This window comes from Chiloscyllium plagiosum, chromosome 25 (genome assembly GCF_004010195.1).
Source record: "Chiloscyllium plagiosum isolate BGI_BamShark_2017 chromosome 25, ASM401019v2, whole genome shotgun sequence".
Lineage (NCBI taxonomy): Eukaryota > Metazoa > Chordata > Chondrichthyes > Orectolobiformes > Hemiscylliidae > Chiloscyllium > Chiloscyllium plagiosum.
In genome coordinates, this window is record NC_057734.1 from 10,761,172 (window position 1) to 10,767,728 (window position 6,557).

General features: G+C 44.6%; 1 long non-coding RNA gene across 1 annotated transcript in view; it reads left to right on the top strand.

The window, feature by feature from the left end:
• Nucleotides 1–233: 233 nt before the first annotated feature.
• Nucleotides 234–6,557, top strand: part of LOC122562557 — a 16,769-nt gene continuing 10,445 nt past the window's right edge. The window contains exon 1 of the long non-coding RNA XR_006315357.1: nt 234–674. This is a non-coding gene — a long non-coding RNA (uncharacterized LOC122562557). The remainder of the gene's footprint in view (nt 675–6,557) is intronic.

The window sequence follows — 6,557 nt, forward strand, 5'->3', positions numbered from 1 at the left end:
TATGGCTGTGAGCCCCATCAAAAGGCAAACAATGGATGCAAGTGGTTGCAGAATTAGCCAGCAGCTGGCTGTCTGAACAGCCCATTCAAGGGACGGCCCAGATGGATTAATTATTCAGTGCTTTTCAGCTTGCTCTCTTCATTCACCGTGACACTAATTACGAAGATGCCTCTCACTCCCCCACCCCCCACTCCCACTTTCTACTTCCCCCTGCCTTCAATGTAGGGTCCGCCCTACTCCCTGACGCACACAGCACAGAGCGGCTCCACCTTTTGTGAGTGTGTCTATACACTCTCTCTCTGTGGAAAGATTAACAGGCAAGTCGAAAGGCTGATATGACACTATCCTTAACGCACTGTTGGCCTCAAATCGGACAATCCCGAGATAGCAGGGGATCAAACTGTCTCCATGCATCTCTTCCCCCTTTCCCAATGTTAGCCAGACGCATCTCCACCCAATAGCAGCAGCAGCTAGAACAGGAGGGTACATCTTCCAGATCGCATTCTCTTTCTCCAGAATATCTCACACACTCAATGCTGACTCGCTCACGGTGATGGGATGAACTCAGGAGTGATATTGCACTTGTCTGTGAACGTTTCGTTTTATTTCTGTTGGGGGCAAAAAAAAACAACCAGAACCATAATCAAATGATTGCAATGCAGAAGAGGTGTCAGGTAAGGGGAGTCTCTCTCTCTCTCTCTCTCTCGTACATTATTGGAACTAAAATTCACTTTTTCCTAAAGTGATTACAGACAGACCTGAGGTTGGATGCGTGGCAGAATGTGTGTTTTAGGGGATTGTGTGTTAGTCCAGTAAATATGAAGTCCCATTGCCTGAGATGCAGGGCGTGTGTGTTACTTATTTGAGAACAGTGCTTCAGCCATTGTGTTGGAATAACAATCTGAACGCAGCGTTATCCAGCAATTTGTACATAGCCCTAAGTCTGTCTAGCCCGGTACAAGGTTATTATATAAATGGTCGGTGAGCAATGCGGAGAAGAGGCGTTAATTTTTTACGATGGCTAGAGATTGCGGATACAACGGCCACGTGAATGTGTCGAGTGCAATATATCGAATTAAAACGCAGATTGCAAATGAATTTGACAATCTGCTATCATGATTTTATTCAATTAGCTTTTTTGTGAGGGGTCGAGAACTAAAACGGGTCTAGGGCTAAACTTCAAAATGGGTTTTCAGAGAACAAAATAACAGCAGTGTGTGTTTTATTTTAATTCTTGCTTAACTTTAACCTGCCAAGATTATTTTTGGCGAAATGTCTAATACTTTCCACTGTTTACCGGTTTGATTCTACAAACTAAACTGCGGGGGAAAGCATCTTTGTTTCAAGTGCCACAGGAAGTCACTTGACTTGTTCTGGTGCCCATGAAGTGAACCGTTTAATGGGCTGGTCATGGACACAGTGCTGAGGGATTACAGTTATAGGGTGAGGGGCGATGTCCCATTGGGATGAGCGGGTCTGATGAACATATTGCACTGTAAGAAGCAAAGTGACATTGTCAGGTGGGGGAGGGAGAGGTATGAAAGGTTCTCTGTAAAATCAGCCCGATTAGGGATCTAGGCTGTGGCCACCTTTTTTAAAAAAAAAATCTAGCTTTCAAATCTAGACCTGGTGCATGGATGGGCTTCTGAGATATTTCCAGAGGCCACTAGTGCTTTAACTATGACTGGTGATAGTGTCCGAGATTCCACTTCAGATTTTGGGGAGGCATTGATCCTCCAGTAAAAGGACTGCTTTATTTCATTGTCAGCAAAGTACAACTGTCTGCTTTCATGCAAATTCTGCAGCAGTGTCTGGGGTGACAGTGAATATAAAGAAGGGAAATGAGGCATTCTCTTTGCACTGTCATGTACGCAATTGTGAAAATGGTATTTCATATTTGTGCCATTGGTACATTATTTGGTCGTGACAATGATTTTTTTTAACAATCTGTGTTTTAAAATGCACTTCCTTTTAAAAGGAGCAAAATGTTTTCACAAGTGTAGGGATGGATGTGGAGCAGAGAACAGAGAATGGATAGAGAACAGTAGCAATAGGTGCCTGACGATGTACTTGGACAAGGAGCTGGTAGGGGTTGAAGGAAAGCGTTTGAGTGTGTATATTTGAACTGAACATGAGGAAGATAAAGCAGATTGATATTGGAAAAGCAAAATGTGTGGGGATGCTGGTAGGTAAAATGAATTACTGTGACCTGTTGTTCAAACAAATAGCATCTGCACTACATTTGTCCAAATGCATATTTGCACCACTTATTGTGTGGTTATCCTTTTCTACTATTGATACATAATTTTAAATCTCTTTCTTGTGCAAATTGTTCTTTGCACAATTGTTGTGCAAATGGTGTGAATCTTGCCACGTTGGAATGCGAGATATATGCTGAGAGGGAGAATTCTTGTGCTTATTTCCATTCAATGTGTGCTAATCCCATAAAGTGTTGAATTGCCAGTAATTGTTATTTGTAAAGGAATTTGAATTCCGGGGTCTAACTTGCTCCGTGATCAGTGCAGTTCCCTTGCCAAAAAAAAGCAGCGAGTTTCCGTTTTTCCAGACTTGCTCATTCCCCAAGGGTTTCCAGTCAGCAGACAGCAGAACGCCTGCAGAACCTGCATTGCAGAAGGCCCCATCTTTACAGAGAGAATTAAAGATGATATCTTAGAGATGGTGTGAAACCCAGAGCAAAAGTTATTTTTTCTCTCCAATTTAAAATCTCTGTTGGGTTAAAATGCCATGGGTTAGACAGTATGCTGTACCATTGGTCAACCAATGGTCTGACTTGGCTGTACCATTGCTGTATGCTTAACCATGTTGATGCCTCATGCCCTGTGTATACTAACACTAAAGGTCATCAATGCCTTCACATACGATTTCTCTGAGTTATTGAACCACAGTGTCACAGTTTGACACATTGTGCTGTGGAAGTGATGACCCACTATACATAAGAATATAGCATAAGAATTAGGAGTAGGCCATTATCAGCTCCTTAGATATCCCCATTTGATAAGACGGTAGTGGTCTGATTGTGACTTTAGGTCCACTTTCTTGTCTGACCTCTCCGTCAAGCCTTGAGACTCCTGTCAATCAAACATCTACCTAAATCATTCAATGACAGACGAGAATCCCAAACACTAGAGAAGTGTGGATTTCCACCTACAATTGCTGACTTTGACTTTGAGTTTCCAGTGCACCTAGCCTGACTCTGGGTATTTTCAGACCGAGAAAATGTTGAAAGACCATTCTGTTTGATAACCTTTCATCCCCTTGGTAATCAGGGGTGTGCAGGAATGTAGAGTTGAGGTTAAAATTAGATCAGCCATGGTAATTTTGAATGGTGGTGCAGGCTCAAAGGGATTGAGTGGCCGACTTTTGTTCCTTGTTTGATTTCTCCCATATGCTGTTTCTTTCCAAAGAGAGCACAGGTAGAGCTCTGCATGGAGTGTGTTGCCAAATATGTTTCTGTGGAGTCAAGCGAGGGGAAGATTGGAACTCCTGAACAGCTCGTGGAAGCCTATTCATCAATCAGTCAGATATGGGCCATATGTCTTGAGAATGTTCGGAGGCTCAATTCATGAGCTGTGCTGAATTAACTGATCTCTGGTGGGCTTGTGATGGCAACACTGTGCACATCACCGATATTTGTTCGCCATGTTCTGGTCAAGTGAATGCACCTCACCTATGGGGTTCCTTGTCCTGATTGCTTTAGCTGCTGGGAAATGCATTGTGAAGCTTTTTGTGGTTGAACACCCTCTTGGCACTCAGTTAATATGTGGGGATAGAAATCTGCCTGGGAGCAAGTAGCAGAGTTTCCCACAGGCCCTATGTCTGATCCCAGCATCCCTCCCATTGTCCTGGATGGCACTTTGTGAAGCGCCAATTGCACCGAGAATGTGGTCATTGACTTAAACCACACTTTTTAACTCCTTGTTGTCGGTAATAAAAGCTTCCATAGGTTGGGAGAAACGGTTTGCAAAACACCAGCCCAGCAGTGGCCACTCGGCCCATTGGATTTGTGGGTGTCTAGTACCGCACAGTCAGTGGGCCAAGGTCTCCTCTGTTTCCGCAGGTAGTACCCATTTAACTCCCTAAGTGAAGGATCACAAGGACTTGCATTTATACAGCGTCCTTTGTTGTAAAACAATCTGGGGCGTTCCACAGGAGCGTTTTCACACGGTTTTTATGCTGAGCCAAGTACGGTTGTAGGAGCTGCCACAAAAAAAAATGAAAGGAGTTCCAGAGCATGGGTTTGAGGTAAACCAAGGTGAGGGAGTATACTTACCCTTTCTTAGCTCACCTGTCCCAAGACAGGCTAACCTGACATCAACTAGCAGAGCAATTGCCTGCCTATTGTGTCATGGAGGTCTTTGCCATTTCTATCCAAGCCTATTGACTGAGCGCTCTCATCCATTAACCCAGCAGCTAGGCATGGGGTTTGGAGGGAGGGGAGCGGGCAGTGAAGGAATGGAGGTAAATTACTGTTGTCGCGGCCTGATTGTGAAGGATACTTGCATGAATTTCTGTTTCTGAAGGTTATGAGGAAATCTTGTGCGCGTTCAGGTTGCATTCCCTCGAGTATAGGAGATTTAAAAGTGATCTGATCAAGGTGTCTGACATATTCAGAAAGTTTGATAAGGTAGATAGGGAGAAACCATAGCCTCTCAAAACAAGCAGATGTGACCTTCAGATTAGAGCTAGACCACTCAGGAAGTAAATTTTGGTTCAAAGGGTAGTGGAGATCTGGAACTTCCTGCCTCAAAACACTGTGAATTTATTTTTGTAGACACCCTACAGTTGTGGAAACTAGGCCATTTGGCCCAACAAGTCCATACTGACCCTCTGAGGAGTAACCCTCCAAGACCCATTTCCCTACCTTATTACTCCATATTTACCCCTGACTAATGCACATAACCTACATATCCCTGAACACTATGGGCAAATTATCATAGCCAATTCATCCTAACCTGCACATCTTTAGACTGTGGGAGGAAACGGAGGAAGCCCACGCAGACACGGGGAGAATGTGCAAACTCCACACAGACAATCGCCTGAGGCTTGAATCAAACCAGGTCCTTGGTGCTGTGAGGCAACAGTGTTAACCACTGAGCCCCCGTGCCACCTAATGTTTGAACAATTAGAGTTTTCAATACATCGTGTGTATTGAGTGGTATGGGTAGAGTTGTAGTAGACATCAGCCAGGGCATAATTGAACAGCAGAGCCTTGTGGTAGATGCCTTGCATGTGTACATGTCCTCAAATTTGGTGTCATCTTCATAAATATGGTCAATGGAGAAGTGTGATTCTCAGTCTGTAACATGAGAAGACTGACTTATTGGAGAACCACAACACCTACTGCTTCAGCCTCCTGTTTGTGTCTTTGAAATTGACGTTTTACCCGGCTCCATTGAATGAGCCCACTCTCCTCTCCGTCAAGCTATTGGGCAAAGTTTTGTCAGCTACAGGTGTATTCCTCGCAGTTAGACCATGAGATATAGGGCTTGAATGCAGCCATTTGGCCCATCGTGGCCGAAATGTTTCTCAATCCCATTCTCCTGTTTTCCCCCTATGATCCCTTGATGCGTTATTAGTCAAGAATGGTCAGTAAAGGCACCATTTGCTCCAGTACTCCACAACCTGCCAGGTGGCAGGTTCCTAGAGTTACTGGCCTCAGCAACAGTAATGTTCAGAACATCGTTGTACGATGAAAGGAAAGAACGCTCAGCCTTGCTACTCGTTGACTGCTACGTGATTTGGGAAGCCATCCTTGAGCGCAGTGCAAGAAGCTCTACTGCAGAGTATCCTTTGTTGCAATCTCTACCTCCTGTGATTCAAGTCTTGTTAACACTGTCAGCAAAGATTTGGGCAGGTAAAACAGCGGCTTAGGCGATCAAGGTGCTAAGGGAACACTGGTAAAAGCACACATCAGCGTGGATTAGTGAATTCAGAAATGGAGAAAAGAGAAGAACTGGCTTTGGGAATAACAATTTAGAGATGGAGTGCAGAGGTTTTCATAAACACGTCCTATTAGATACACATGAGTAAAAACGGACTGATTCATTAACGAAGATGGGAAACAAAGATACAAGATGGAATATTTTCAGTCTTTACAGTGGAAAAGAGCATAAATGGCTGGGGACGGGAAGATTAGATTCTGGATTAGTGGTGCTGGAAGAGCACAGCAGTTCAGGCAGCATCCGAGGAGCAGTAAAATCGACGTTTCGGGCAAAAGCCCTTCATCAGGAATACAGGCAGAGAGCCTGAAGGGTGGAGAGATAAGTGAGAGGAGGTTGGGGTGGGGAGAAAGTAGCATAGAGTACAATAGGTGAGTGGGGAAGGGGATGAAGGTGATAGGTCAGGGAGGAGCGTGGAGTGGATAGGTGGAAAAAGATGATAGGCAGCTAGGACAAGTCATGGGGACAGTGCTGAGCCGGAAGTTTGGAACTAGGGTGAGGTGGGGGAAGGGGAAATGAGGAAACTGGTGAAGTCCACATTGATGCCCTGGGGTTGAAGTGTTCCGAGGCGGAAGATGAGGCGTTCTTCCTCCAGGC